Source organism: Pleurodeles waltl, chromosome 3_1 (genome assembly GCF_031143425.1).
Source record: "Pleurodeles waltl isolate 20211129_DDA chromosome 3_1, aPleWal1.hap1.20221129, whole genome shotgun sequence".
Classification (NCBI taxonomy): Eukaryota; Metazoa; Chordata; class Amphibia; order Caudata; family Salamandridae; genus Pleurodeles; species Pleurodeles waltl.
Genome location: NC_090440.1, coordinates 1,988,161,543 through 1,988,176,136, shown reverse-complemented (window position 1 = coordinate 1,988,176,136; position 14,594 = coordinate 1,988,161,543). Strand labels below are relative to the sequence as shown.

Below are 14,594 nucleotides of genomic sequence, written 5' to 3'. Positions count from 1 at the left end.
GTGTGTGAGACAGGGCCGGGAAAAGGCAGGCTGAATTTGATTGGTGGCTGATTTCTGATATGCAAATTTTTAAAGCATTGTGTCACCCGAGTTCTAGGGAGAACTCTTTCTTGCACAGAAATGCACGCGCATCTGCTGAATGCTATTTTGTGGTCTTATCTATATATTTATATGTTTTTTGACTTGATGCCCAACAGGTGCTTACTGTAGGTAAGAAGGGTTTCCACTTTTTCTGCCTGTGTGAGCTGGAAGTGGTTCAGGCAAGACTATACTTTCAGGGATCATTTCTATAGTTTTTAACTGAGGAAATGTGTTCGAAAGTGTCTGGTCTTCGCTAACCACGAGGAAGAGTTGTAGTGTTTTCTTCTGAGCGCGAAGCCAGTGGACAGTGTTGCATTTGTGCAGCTGCTGTCTGCTATTGATGAACGTTCCTCTCTTCTTTTACGAAGAACTGGAGGAAGGAAACACAAACTGAGTGGTTAGCTTCTTGTTTCAGTTTAAGAGAGTACAGCATTTTAAACTTCTTTTCTTGGATATTTGATGGTTGCCAGATTCTCACTTGACTTGTATTTGCAATCACCTCTTTTGAGCTTTTTGGGGGCTTTCTTTTATAAACTGAGCTTTTCAAACGGTCTTTCTAATCGTAATTTGGTACATTTAAGTAAAGAGGGTCTTTTCAAATGGACCCGGGGAAGGGGAAGATTTACTCACCTTTTACGCAACTCAGCAGGACAACTTGAGGATAAAACGTAGAGAAACAAAGATATTTCTCCTTGTTGCTCCTCAGTTGGGAAGGCGTACGCGTTCCCAGGTTTACTACTCTTAGTAAATCTGGGAATGCATGAAAGAGCATGGGTGGATGCCTAAGATCACCCACTCCCTACCCATGGAACGCCTTCCCGGCAAACAGTAACGCAAGGCAGCGACTTGCGCTGCCATGGGTTACTCTAGATTTATTAAGACATGCAATGCCACGCAAGGTGGCCTTGCGTGGTTTAGTAAACCTCACTGATGCCCTGGTGTTGCCTTACGCTGTGATAACGCAAGCGTTTCATAAATCTGGGCCTCTATGTTTGATCTATTTTTAGAGTTTAGACATCTTCCACACAATTAGTGCCGCTCAGTGGCTTATCGCCCTGTCGAATTGACGTGGGAAAAAGGGGCTTTCTAATGCTAGTTAGTCTTTTTAGACTAAAACCAAGAGTAACACCCTGGTCACAGGTCCTAAAATGTATAAGGCTGTTGAGGATCTTAGACCGATGAGGACAAAGAACGCCGTCTTGGGCATTTGCTAAGGTGTTGCACGGGGACTCGCATAGCACAAAGTAACGTAAGCATAAAGGATTGCATCTGATTACTTACCATAAAAGCCTGTAGGCGCAGCAGAAAATCATTCAGCTTCCCAGGAACGCTCGCACAACCTCTAGTACATCAAGGGCTAGATGTCTTAGGACATTGGAATTTTTTAAGATTCATTGGGGACAGTGAAGTTGCAACAATCAAATAATGGTTGGAATAAGCCATCTGGTCTAATATTCTAGCAAATGTCGTTTTTTTGGCTTTCCTGTTTAATTTAAAGCATTCTTACCTCATTGAACGAAATGTTGAGCTGTCAGCATAGGCGTCGTTCCTCTGCTGTCACATTAGTTAAATGCCCTGTCCCCTCGCTTTTGTCAATAACTCTCAACAGAAGACGTTTAATGATCCCTTTGGGCCCCTAATAATGTTCTCGTATGCTATATTAGAACACTGCAAGATTGATAGCCTCATGAAGAAAATCGGAATGCCAGCAGCTTTTAAACAGTAGAATAATCCCTGTACCTTGAAAATGGTAAAGCTGCAATGTGTGGAACCCCGGAGGCCGCCATTTTGGAGTTCAAACATGCCCCAATGCCGGGGAAACGAGGTGGGTGGGTTGGCGGCAGAGCGTGAATTGGAGAAGGTTCCGCTCTGGCGGCAGGCCAGTTGAGTGCTTCAAAACTTTGCCTAATCTTGGCTTTATAGGAGCCAGGAGCGTAGCCCGACTGCCTTCCCAGCAATGTCCTTTTTTAAAATAATGAAATAAATAGATAAGTAAATATAAAAACAAAAAACAAAGTAAGACTAAATTGTGGTACCCTCTAGCCTGCTGGAAGAGGGGATGTGGACTGTTTTTCGCCTTCAACTTGAGCCTGTCGTGCTGAAGCAATACTTTAGTTAGCGGCATAGACCACAGCAGCAGTTTTTAAAGTCTGTATCACTTACCATCTGAGAGCTAAGCCAGATGGCAGCAAAAATGCTGTTGTGACATCTTCCTGTGCCACTGGAACAGAGTGGCATAGCGTTATAAAAAGTTTCTGAAGAAAGAAACTGGAACTAGTGGGGCATATTTAAGAGAGGCTTGCACTGCAGTTGCGTGACTTCTAGTGACGCAACAGCGGTCAGACCTTTTAACCATATCTAGGAGATCACGCAAAGCCACTTGGCGTGGCTTTGAATAGTCCCGTAGATAGTGATTAAGGCAAGGCATTGTAAAGCGGTGCGCTGGCTTACTCTGCATTAGGGAGGCGATCCAAGGGCTTTGCAGTGTGTGTTCCAACGCAACACCCATATTGTTAGACGCATCCCCAAATTTACAGAGCCATGTAAATCTGGGAATGCACCAACACCTTACCCCTCCCCAGGGGAGGGTCAGTGAGGAGAAATATCTTTATTTCTCTTTGTTGTTTCCCCTTTCTATGTGTGCTGCGTTTTGCAGCACGCATAGGAAAAGGGAAAAGCCTCCCAAGATTGTTTTTGTGTAGGAAGGTGCCTCTTCCTTCACAAAAACAATTTTGCCTACAACGCAGACAACCTTGCACCATGGTGCAAGGTTGCCGGCGCTGGCTCTAGGCAGTCAAAATGGCTCCAGCGCAGTGGAAAAGGACAGTATTGCATACATATAACACATTATTGCCCGTTTTCTTTGACACAGGGCACAGCAATGTGACTTGCTGTGCTGCCCTGCGCCAAAATTTCGTAAATCTGCCCCAGTGTTTGTAAGTGTCAGAGAGTTGTTGCAGAAAAGCCCTGATCTGGAAAGGAAGGGCAGAGTTGTATTTATGAAACAACTGTCTTTTGTTGATGGCTGTTCCTTTCTTCATTTGAGGAAGGGCTGGATGACGGATACATTCACTGAAATGTTCGGTTCCTATTCTGAAGAATACTAGGATCAAAATTGTCCCGACAAGGATTCACTCCCCGGTGAACGGAATCTTCTGTACAAGAAAAATAAACCGTGTTTTGGATACTTCTATAATACAGAGATGCCTAAAAGTCATGGGGCCTGGAAAAGCTGCATATGTTCAAAGCGGCTGGTAGGACAAGGTGTTGCTGATGTGAAGGCTTTCTTTGATGTCCAGGTATTCAGAGCTCATCTGAAAGTGGTAGGTTCCGTTGTAACCCGTGGTTCCTGCGGAATGCCATCGCCTTGTAAGGGTCTTACACGTGAACTGGGGGAGAGTTACTTTGTTTGGGGAGACTGATTGAAGACATTGCCATACATTTGATCTGTGGTGCAACTTTTCAAAATGTAAAGGTAGGTTGCTTGCTACACCTTTTGTTTCCATACTTGCAAACCTACCAGGTCGTTTCTCATTCACTAGCAATCAGTATCACGCTTTCGGCACATTGAAAGGTCATAATCTGAACCAAATATTCTGATTGAAAACTGTCTTCCTGCAAAATCCTGTGGAACCTGCCGTTTTGTTTCAAGTTTTCCCCATTTTCCCTTGTGTAAGGCATTGCAGTAGTCCAAATGAGTGCTAATTAATGCTCTGCCTCTTAACATGTAAATCGATTTGCGTCAGGAAGTTGAACATCTCACCAAGATATCTGAGGATGAAACTACCAGAGAAATCCATGTCTTGGCTTGAGCTTCAAAATGAAGGCTGTGAACAAGAATAATTCCCAGTGTTTTCACCACCTACACTTTCAGCACAGTATGATGTGAACTCAGGGGGCAAGTGTGTGCTGCTTTACTTGAACAGAGTAAGCGCTCTGGTGATTCTGTCCGATCTCCAGTAAAATTCACCCACTTCGTGCAGTCTGACAATGCGTAGCCATCTTGAAATGGTAATAATTGTCATTTAGTGCAGTGCCGAAAGCTCTGGAAGTAACGGTAGACTGTCTTTTTTGTGAGTTTACCAACTGTTTCTCTTACTTTTTAAACAAGTTAAAATGTGTTTGTTGCGGTAAACGAGAGCAGGAAAGGAAAGTATGGCTGCCGTTTCTTTACCTGTTTGAACTTTAACTTTCATACTGTAGTCCTCTGTCTGTTTCAGGAGCAGCCAACAGGTAACCTGTGTGTGTGTGTGTGTCTGTGTGTGAGACCGGGCCGGGAAAAGGCAGGCTGAATTTGATTGGTGGCTGATTTCTGATATGCAAATTTTTAAAGCATTGTGTCACCCGAGTTCTAGGGAGAACTCTTTCTTGCACAGAAATGCACGCGCATCTGCTGAATGCTATTTTGTGGTCTTATCTATATATTTATATGTTTTTTGACTTGATGCCCAACAGGTGCTTACTGTAGGTAAGAAGGGTTTCCACTTTTTCTGTCTGTGTGAGCTGGAAGTGGTTCAGGCAAGACTATACTTTCAGGGATCATTTCTATAGTTTTTAAGTGAGGAAATGTGTTCGAAAGTGTCTGGTCTTCGCTAACCACGAGGAAGAGTTGTAGTGTTTTCTTCTGAGCGTGAAGCCAGTGGACAGTGTTGCATTTGTGCAGCTGCTGTCTGCTATTGATGAACGTTCCTCTCTTCTTTTACGAAGAACTGGAGGAAGGAAACACAAACTGAGTGGTTAGCTTCTTGTTTCAGTTTCAGAGAGTACAGCATTTTAAACTTCTTTTCTTGGATATTTGGGGCCGTATTTATACTCCATTTGCGCCGAATTTGCGTCGTTTTTTTCGACGCAAATTCGACGCTAAACTAACGCCAACTAACGCCATATTTATACTATGGCGTTAGAGGCGTCTAGCGCCAAAGTGCGTCATTTTTTAGCGTGAACCCCTTCCTTGCGTTAATGATATGCAAGGGAGGCGTTCCCGTCTAAAAAATGACTCCCAGGCCTTTACGTGGTATTTATACTCCCGGGCAAAAGAGACGCCCGGGAGTGGGCGTGGCTAAAAACGGCGCATTTGCGCCGCTTTTTAACGCCTGGGTCAGGCATGGCGTTAAGGGACAAGTGGGCTCAAAATGAGCCCAGAGTGCCCTCCCCTGCCCCCAGGGACCCCCCCTGCCACCCTTGCCCACCCCAGGAGGACACCCAAGGACGGAGGGACCCATCCCATGGACGTTCAGGTAAGTATTTTTTTTTTTATTTTTTGTGGCATAGGGGGGCCTGATTTGTGCCCCCCTACATGCCACTATGCCCAATGACCATGCCCAGGGGACAGAAGTCCCCTGGGCATGGCCATTGGGCAAGGGGGCATGACTCCTATCTTTACAATGATAGGAGTCATGTTGATGGGGGATGGGCGTCGAAAAAAAATGGCGCAAGTCGGGTTACGACGATTTTTTCGACGTAACCTGACTTGCCCCATTTTAAGACGCCCATACGCCATTTTCCCCCTACGCCGGCGCTGTCTGGTCTACGTGGTTTTTTCCCACGCAAACCAGGCAGCGCCGGTCTGATTGCGCCGTCTAACGCCATTCCATAAATACGGCGCCCGCATGGCGCTTCAGAATGGCGTTAGACGGCGCAAAATTTTTTGACGCTAAACTGCGTTAGCGCAGTTTAGCGTCAAAAAGTATAAATATGGGCCTTGATGGTTGCCAGATTCTCACTTGACTTGTATTTGCAATCACCTCTTTTGGGCTTTTTTGGGGCTTTCTTTTATAAACTGAGCTTTTCAAACGGTCTTTCTAATCGTAATTTGGTACATTTAAGTAAGGAGGGTCTTTTCAAATGGACCCGGGGAAGGGGAAGATTTACTCACCTCTTACGCAACTCAGCAGGACAACTTGAGGATAAAACGTAGAGAAACAAAGATATTTCTCCTTGTTGCTCCTCAGTTGGGAAGGCGTACGCGTTCCCAGGTTTACTACTCTTAGTAAATCTGGGAATGCATGAAAGAGCATGGGTGGATGCCTAAGATCACCCACTCCCTACCCATGGAACGCCTTCCCGGCAAACAGTAACGCAAGGCAGCGACTTGCGCTGCCATGGGTTACTCTAGATTTATTAAGACATGCAATGCCACGCAAGGTGGCCTTGCGTGGTTTAGTAAACCTCACTGATGCCCTGGTGTTGCCTTACGCTGTGATAACGCAAGCGTTTCATAAATCTGGGCCTCTATGTTTGATCTATTTTTAGAGTTTAGACATCTTCCACACAATTAGTGCCGCTCAGTGGCTTATCGCCCTGTCGAATTGACGTGGGGAAAAGGGGCTTTCTAATGCTAGTTAGTCTTTTTAGACTAAAACCAAGAGTAACACCCTGGTCACAGGTCCTAAAATGTATAAGGCTGTTGAGGATCTTAGACCGATGAGGACAAAGAACGCCGTCTTGGGCATTTGCTAAGGTGTTGCACGGGGACTCGCATAGCACAAAGTAACGTAAGCGTAAAGGATTGCATCTGATTACTTACCATAAAAGCCTGTAGGCGCAGCAGAAAATCATTCAGCTTCCCAGGAACGCTCGCACAACCTCTAGTACATCAAGGGCTAGATGTCTTAGGACATTGGAATTTTTTAAGATTCATTGGGGACAGTGAAGTTGCAACAATCAAATAATGGTTGGAATAAGCCATCTGGTCTAATATTCTAGCAAATGTCGTTTTTTTGGCTTTCCTGTTTAATTTAAAGCATTCTTACCTCATTGAACGAAATGTTGAGCTGTCAGCATAGGCGTCGTTCCTCTGCTGTCACATTAGTTAAATGCCCTGTCCCCTCGCTTTTGTCAATAACTCTCAACAGAAGACGTTTAATGATCCCTTTGGGCCCCTAATAATGTTCTCGTATGCTATATTAGAACACTGCAAGATTGATAGCCTCATGAAGAAAATCGGAATGCCAGCAGCTTTTAAACAGTAGAATAATCCCTGTACCTTGAAAATGGTAAAGCTGCAATGTGTGGAACCCCGGAGGCCGCCATTTTGGAGTTCAAACATGCCCCAATGCCGGGGAAACGAGGTGGGTGGGTTGGCGGCAGAGCGTGAATTGGAGAAGGTTCCGCTCTGGCGGCAGGCCAGTTGAGTGCTTCAAAACTTTGCCTAATCTTGGCTTTATAGGAGCCAGGAGCGTAGCCCGACTGCCTTCCCAGCAATGTCCTTTTTTAAAATAATGAAATAAATAGATAAGTAAATATAAAAACAAAAAACAAAGTAAGACTAAATTGTGGTACCCTCTAGCCTGCTGGAAGAGGGGATGTGGACTGTTTTTCGCCTTCAACTTGAGCCTGTCGTGCTGAAGCAATACTTTAGTTAGCGGCATAGACCACAGCAGCAGTTTTTAAAGTCTGTATCACTTACCATCTGAGAGCTAAGCCAGATGGCAGCAAAAATGCTGTTGTGACATCTTCCTGTGCCACTGGAACAGAGTGGCATAGCGTTATAAAAAGTTTCTGAAGAAAGAAACTGGAACTAGTGGGGCATATTTAAGAGAGGCTTGCACTGCAGTTGCGTGACTTCTAGTGACGCAACAGCGGTCAGACCTTTTAACCATATCTAGGAGATCACGCAAAGCCACTTGGCGTGGCTTTGAATAGTCCCGTAGATAGTGATTAAGGCAAGGCATTGTAAAGCGGTGCGCTGGCTTACTCTGCATTAGGGAGGCGATCCAAGGGCTTTGCAGTGTGTGTTCCAACGCAACACCCATATTGTTAGACGCATCCCCAAATTTACAGAGCCATGTAAATCTGGGAATGCACCAACACCTTACCCCTCCCCAGGGGAGGGTCAGTGAGGAGAAATATCTTTATTTCTCTTTGTTGTTTCCCCTTTCTATGTGTGCTGCGTTTTGCAGCACGCATAGGAAAAGGGAAAAGCCTCCCAAGATTGTTTTTGTGTAGGAAGGTGCCTCTTCCTTCACAAAAACAATTTTGCCTACAACGCAGACAACCTTGCACCATGGTGCAAGGTTGCCGGCGCTGGCTCTAGGCAGTCAAAATGGCTCCAGCGCAGTGGAAAAGGACAGTATTGCATACATATAACACATTATTGCCCGTTTTCTTTGACACAGGGCACAGCAATGTGACTTGCTGTGCTGCCCTGCGCCAAAATTTCGTAAATCTGCCCCAGTGTTTGTAAGTGTCAGAGAGTTGTTGCAGAAAAGCCCTGATCTGGAAAGGAAGGGCAGAGTTGTATTTATGAAACAACTGTCTTTTGTTGATGGCTGTTCCTTTCTTCATTTGAGGAAGGGCTGGATGACGGATACATTCACTGAAATGTTCGGTTCCTATTCTGAAGAATACTAGGATCAAAATTGGCCCGACAAGGATTCACTCCCCGGTGAACGGAATCTTCTGTACAAGAAAAATAAACCGTGTTTTGGATACTTCTATAATACAGAGATGCCTAAAAGTCATGGGGCCTGGAAAAGCTGCATATGTTCAAAGCGGCTGGTAGGACAAGGTGTTGCTGATGTGAAGGCTTTCTTTGATGTCCAGGTATTCAGAGCTCATCTGAAAGTGGTAGGTTCCGTTGTAACCCGTGGTTCCTGCGGAATGCCATCGCCTTGTAAGGGTCTTACACGTGAACTGGGGGAGAGTTACTTTGTTTGGGGAGACTGATTGAAGACATTGCCATACATTTGATCTGTGGTGCAACTTTTCAAAATGTAAAGGTAGGTTGCTTGCTACACCTTTTGTTTCCATACTTGCAAACCTACCAGGTCGTTTCTCATTCACTAGCAATCAGTATCACGCTTTCGGCACATTGAAAGGTCATAATCTGAACCAAATATTCTGATTGAAAACTGTCTTCCTGCAAAATCCTGTGGAACCTGCCGTTTTGTTTCAAGTTTTCCCCATTTTCCCTTGTGTAAGGCATTGCAGTAGTCCAAATGAGTGCTAATTAATGCTCTGCCTCTTAACATGTAAATCGATTTGCGTCAGGAAGTTGAACATCTCACCAAGATATCTGAGGATGAAACTACCAGAGAAATCCATGTCTTGGCTTGAGCTTCAAAATGAAGGCTGTGAACAAGAATAATTCCCAGTGTTTTCACCACCTACACTTTCAGCACAGTATGATGTGAACTCAGAGGGCAAGTGTGTGCTGCTTTACTTGAACAGAGTAAGCGCTCTGGTGATTCTGTCCGATCTCCAGTAAAATGCACCCACTTCGTGCAGTCTGATAATGCGTAGCCATCTTGAAATGGTAATAATTGTCATTTAGTGCAGTGCCGAAAGCTCTGGAAGTAACGGTAGACTGTCTTTTTTGTGAGTTTACCAACTGTTTCTCTTACTTTTTAAACAAGTTAAAATGTGTTTGTTGCGGTAAACGAGAGCAGGAAAGGAAAGTATGGCTGCCGTTTCTTTACCTGTTTGAACTTTAACTTTCATACTGTAGTCCTCTGTCTGTTTCAGGAGCAGCCAACAGGTAACCTGTGTGTGTGTGTGTGTCTGTGTGTGAGACAGGGCCGGGAAAAGGCAGGCTGAATTTGATTGGTGGCTGATTTCTGATATGCAAATTTTTAAAGCATTGTGTCACCCGAGTTCTAGGGAGAACTCTTTCTTACACAGAAATGCACGCGCATCTGCTGAATGCTATTTTGTGGTCTTATCTATATATTTATATGTTTTTTGACTTGATGCCCAACAGGTGCTTACTGTAGGTAAGAAGGGTTTCCACTTTTTCTGTCTGTGTGAGCTGGAAGTGGTTCAGGCAAGACTATACTTTCAGGGATCATTTCTATAGTTTTTAACTGAGGAAATGTGTTCGAAAGTGTCTGGTCTTCGCTAACCACGAGAGCGCGAAGCCAGTGGACAGTGTTGCATTTGTGCAGCTGCTGTCTGCTATTGATGAACGTTCCTCTCTTCTTTTACGAAGAACTGGAGGAAGGAAACACAAACTGAGTGGTTAGCTTCTTGTTTCAGTTTAAGAGAGTACAGCATTTTAAACTTCTTTTCTTGGATATTTGGGGCCGTATTTATACTCAGTTTGCGCAGAATTTGCGTCGTTTTTTTCGACGCTAAACTAACGCCAACTAACGCCATATTTATACTATGGCGTTAGAGGCGTCTAGCGCCAAAGTTCCCGGAATGTGCGTCATTTTTTAGCGTGAACCCCTTCCTTGCGTTAATGATATGCAAGGGAGGCGTTCCCGTCTAAAAAATGACTCCCAGGCCTTTACGTGGTATTTATACTCCCGGGCAAAAGAGACGCCCGGGAGTGGGCGTGGCTAAAAACGGCGCATTTGCGCCGCTTTTTAACGCCTGGGTCAGGCATGGCGTTAAGGGACAAGTGGGCTCAAAATGAGCCCAGAGTGCCCTCCCCTGCCCCCAGGGACCCCCCCTGCCACCCTTGCCCACCCCAGGAGGACACCCAAGGACGGAGGGACCCATCCCATGGACATTAAAGTAAGTTCAGGTAAGTATTTTTTTTTTAATTTTTTGTGGCATAGGGGGGCCTGATTTGTGCCCCCCTACATGCCACTATGCCCAATGACCATGCCCAGGGGACAGAAGTCCCCTGGGCATGGCCATTGGGCAAGGGGGCATGACTCCTATCTTTACAATGATAGGAGTCATGTTGATGGGGGATGGGCGTCGAAAAAAAATGGCGCAAGTCGGGTTACGACGATTTTTTCGACGTAACCTGACTTGCCCCATTTTAAGACGCCCATACGCCATTTTCCCCCTACGCCGGCGCTGTCTGGTCTACGTGGTTTTTTCCCACGCAAACCAGGCAGCGCCGGTCTGATTGCGCCGTCTAACGCCATTCCATAAATACGGCGCCCGCATGGCGCTTCAGAATGGCGTTAGACGGCGCAAAATTTTTTGACGCTAAACTGCGTTAGCGCAGTTTAGCGTCAAAAAGTATAAATATGGGCCTTGATGGTTGCCAGATTCTCACTTGACTTGTATTTGCAATCACCTCTTTTGGGCTTTTTTGGGGCTTTCTTTTATAAACTGAGCTTTTCAAACGGTCTTTCTAATCGTAATTTGGTACATTTAAGTAAGGAGGGTCTTTTCAAATGGACCCGGGGAAGGGGAAGATTTACTCACCTCTTACGCAACTCAGCAGGACAACTTGAGGATAAAACGTAGAGAAACAAAGATATTTCTCCTTGTTGCTCCTCAGTTGGGAAGGCGTACGCGTTCCCAGGTTTACTACTCTTAGTAAATCTGGGAATGCATGAAAGAGCATGGGTGGATGCCTAAGATCACCCACTCCCTACCCATGGAACGCCTTCCCGGCAAACAGTAACGCAAGGCAGCGACTTGCGCTGCCATGGGTTACTCTAGATTTATTAAGACATGCAATGCCACGCAAGGTGGCCTTGCGTGGTTTAGTAAACCTCACTGATGCCCTGGTGTTGCCTTACGCTGTGATAACGCAAGCGTTTCATAAATCTGGGCCTCTATGTTTGATCTATTTTTAGAGTTTAGACATCTTCCACACAATTAGTGCCGCTCAGTGGCTTATCGCCCTGTCGAATTGACGTGGGGAAAAGGGGCTTTCTAATGCTAGTTAGTCTTTTTAGACTAAAACCAAGAGTAACACCCTGGTCACAGGTCCTAAAATGTATAAGGCTGTTGAGGATCTTAGACCGATGAGGACAAAGAACGCCGTCTTGGGCATTTGCTAAGGTGTTGCACGGGGACTCGCATAGCACAAAGTAACGTAAGCGTAAAGGATTGCATCTGATTACTTACCATAAAAGCCTGTAGGCGCAGCAGAAAATCATTCAGCTTCCCAGGAACGCTCGCACAACCTCTAGTACATCAAGGGCTAGATGTCTTAGGACATTGGAATTTTTTAAGATTCATTGGGGACAGTGAAGTTGCAACAATCAAATAATGGTTGGAATAAGCCATCTGGTCTAATATTCTAGCAAATGTCGTTTTTTTGGCTTTCCTGTTTAATTTAAAGCATTCTTACCTCATTGAACGAAATGTTGAGCTGTCAGCATAGGCGTCGTTCCTCTGCTGTCACATTAGTTAAATGCCCTGTCCCCTCGCTTTTGTCAATAACTCTCAACAGAAGACGTTTAATGATCCCTTTGGGCCCCTAATAATGTTCTCGTATGCTATATTAGAACACTGCAAGATTGATAGCCTCATGAAGAAAATCGGAATGCCAGCAGCTTTTAAACAGTAGAATAATCCCTGTACCTTGAAAATGGTAAAGCTGCAATGTGTGGAACCCCGGAGGCCGCCATTTTGGAGTTCAAACATGCCCCAATGCCGGGGAAACGAGGTGGGTGGGTTGGCGGCAGAGCGTGAATTGGAGAAGGTTCCGCTCTGGCGGCAGGCCAGTTGAGTGCTTCAAAACTTTGCCTAATCTTGGCTTTATAGGAGCCAGGAGCGTAGCCCGACTGCCTTCCCAGCAATGTCCTTTTTTAAAATAATGAAATAAATAGATAAGTAAATATAAAAACAAAAAACAAAGTAAGACTAAATTGTGGTACCCTCTAGCCTGCTGGAAGAGGGGATGTGGACTGTTTTTCGCCTTCAACTTGAGCCTGTCGTGCTGAAGCAATACTTTAGTTAGCGGCATAGACCACAGCAGCAGTTTTTAAAGTCTGTATCACTTACCATCTGAGAGCTAAGCCAGATGGCAGCAAAAATGCTGTTGTGACATCTTCCTGTGCCACTGGAACAGAGTGGCATAGCGTTATAAAAAGTTTCTGAAGAAAGAAACTGGAACTAGTGGGGCATATTTAAGAGAGGCTTGCACTGCAGTTGCGTGACTTCTAGTGACGCAACAGCGGTCAGACCTTTTAACCATATCTAGGAGATCACGCAAAGCCACTTGGCGTGGCTTTGAATAGTCCCGTAGATAGTGATTAAGGCAAGGCATTGTAAAGCGGTGCGCTGGCTTACTCTGCATTAGGGAGGCGATCCAAGGGCTTTGCAGTGTGTGTTCCAACGCAACACCCATATTGTTAGACGCATCCCCAAATTTACAGAGCCATGTAAATCTGGGAATGCACCAACACCTTACCCCTCCCCAGGGGAGGGTCAGTGAGGAGAAATATCTTTATTTCTCTTTGTTGTTTCCCCTTTCTATGTGTGCTGCGTTTTGCAGCACGCATAGGAAAAGGGAAAAGCCTCCCAAGATTGTTTTTGTGTAGGAAGGTGCCTCTTCCTTCACAAAAACAATTTTGCCTACAACGCAGACAACCTTGCACCATGGTGCAAGGTTGCCGGCGCTGGCTCTAGGCAGTCAAAATGGCTCCAGCGCAGTGGAAAAGGACAGTATTGCATACATATAACACATTATTGCCCGTTTTCTTTGACACAGGGCACAGCAATGTGACTTGCTGTGCTGCCCTGCGCCAAAATTTCGTAAATCTGCCCCAGTGTTTGTAAGTGTCAGAGAGTTGTTGCAGAAAAGCCCTGATCTGGAAAGGAAGGGCAGAGTTGTATTTATGAAACAACTGTCTTTTGTTGATGGCTGTTCCTTTCTTCATTTGAGGAAGGGCTGGATGACGGATACATTCACTGAAATGTTCGGTTCCTATTCTGAAGAATACTAGGATCAAAATTGGCCCGACAAGGATTCACTCCCCGGTGAACGGAATCTTCTGTACAAGAAAAATAAACCGTGTTTTGGATACTTCTATAATACAGAGATGCCTAAAAGTCATGGGGCCTGGAAAAGCTGCATATGTTCAAAGCGGCTGGTAGGACAAGGTGTTGCTGATGTGAAGGCTTTCTTTGATGTCCAGGTATTCAGAGCTCATCTGAAAGTGGTAGGTTCCGTTGTAACCCGTGGTTCCTGCGGAATGCCATCGCCTTGTAAGGGTCTTACACGTGAACTGGGGGAGAGTTACTTTGTTTGGGGAGACTGATTGAAGACATTGCCATACATTTGATCTGTGGTGCAACTTTTCAAAATGTAAAGGTAGGTTGCTTGCTACACCTTTTGTTTCCATACTTGCAAACCTACCAGGTCGTTTCTCATTCACTAGCAATCAGTATCACGCTTTCGGCACATTGAAAGGTCATAATCTGAACCAAATATTCTGATTGAAAACTGTCTTCCTGCAAAATCCTGTGGAACCTGCCGTTTTGTTTCAAGTTTTCCCCATTTTCCCTTGTGTAAGGCATTGCAGTAGTCCAAATGAGTGCTAATTAATGCTCTGCCTCTTAACATGTAAATCGATTTGCGTCAGGAAGTTGAACATCTCACCAAGATATCTGAGGATGAAACTACCAGAGAAATCCATGTCTTGGCTTGAGCTTCAAAATGAAGGCTGTGAACAAGAATAATTCCCAGTGTTTTCACCACCTACACTTTCAGCACAGTATGATGTGAACTCAGAGGGCAAGTGTGTGCTGCTTTACTTAAACAGAGTAAGCGCTCTGGTGATTCTGTCCGATCTCCAGTAAAATGCACCCACTTCGTGCAGTCTGATAATGCGTAGCCATCTTGAAATGGTAATAATTGTCATTTAGTGCAGTGC

The 14,594-nt window shown here is 45.1% G+C and overlaps 2 non-coding genes and 1 pseudogene across 2 annotated transcripts; all 3 read left to right on the top strand.

The window, feature by feature from the left end:
• Positions 1-262: 262 nt before the first annotated feature.
• Positions 263-480, top strand: LOC138286053 (small nucleolar RNA U3). Its single transcript, XR_011201749.1, has one exon. It is a non-coding gene; the product is annotated as a small nucleolar RNA U3 (small nucleolar RNA).
• A 4,121-nt stretch (positions 481-4,601) lies between these two features.
• Positions 4,602-4,819, top strand: LOC138286160 (small nucleolar RNA U3). Its single transcript, XR_011201852.1, has one exon. It is a non-coding gene; the product is annotated as a small nucleolar RNA U3 (small nucleolar RNA).
• A 5,027-nt stretch (positions 4,820-9,846) lies between these two features.
• LOC138286189 (small nucleolar RNA U3) lies at positions 9,847-10,040 on the top strand (annotated as a pseudogene).
• The last annotated feature ends 4,554 nt before the right edge of the window (positions 10,041-14,594 follow it).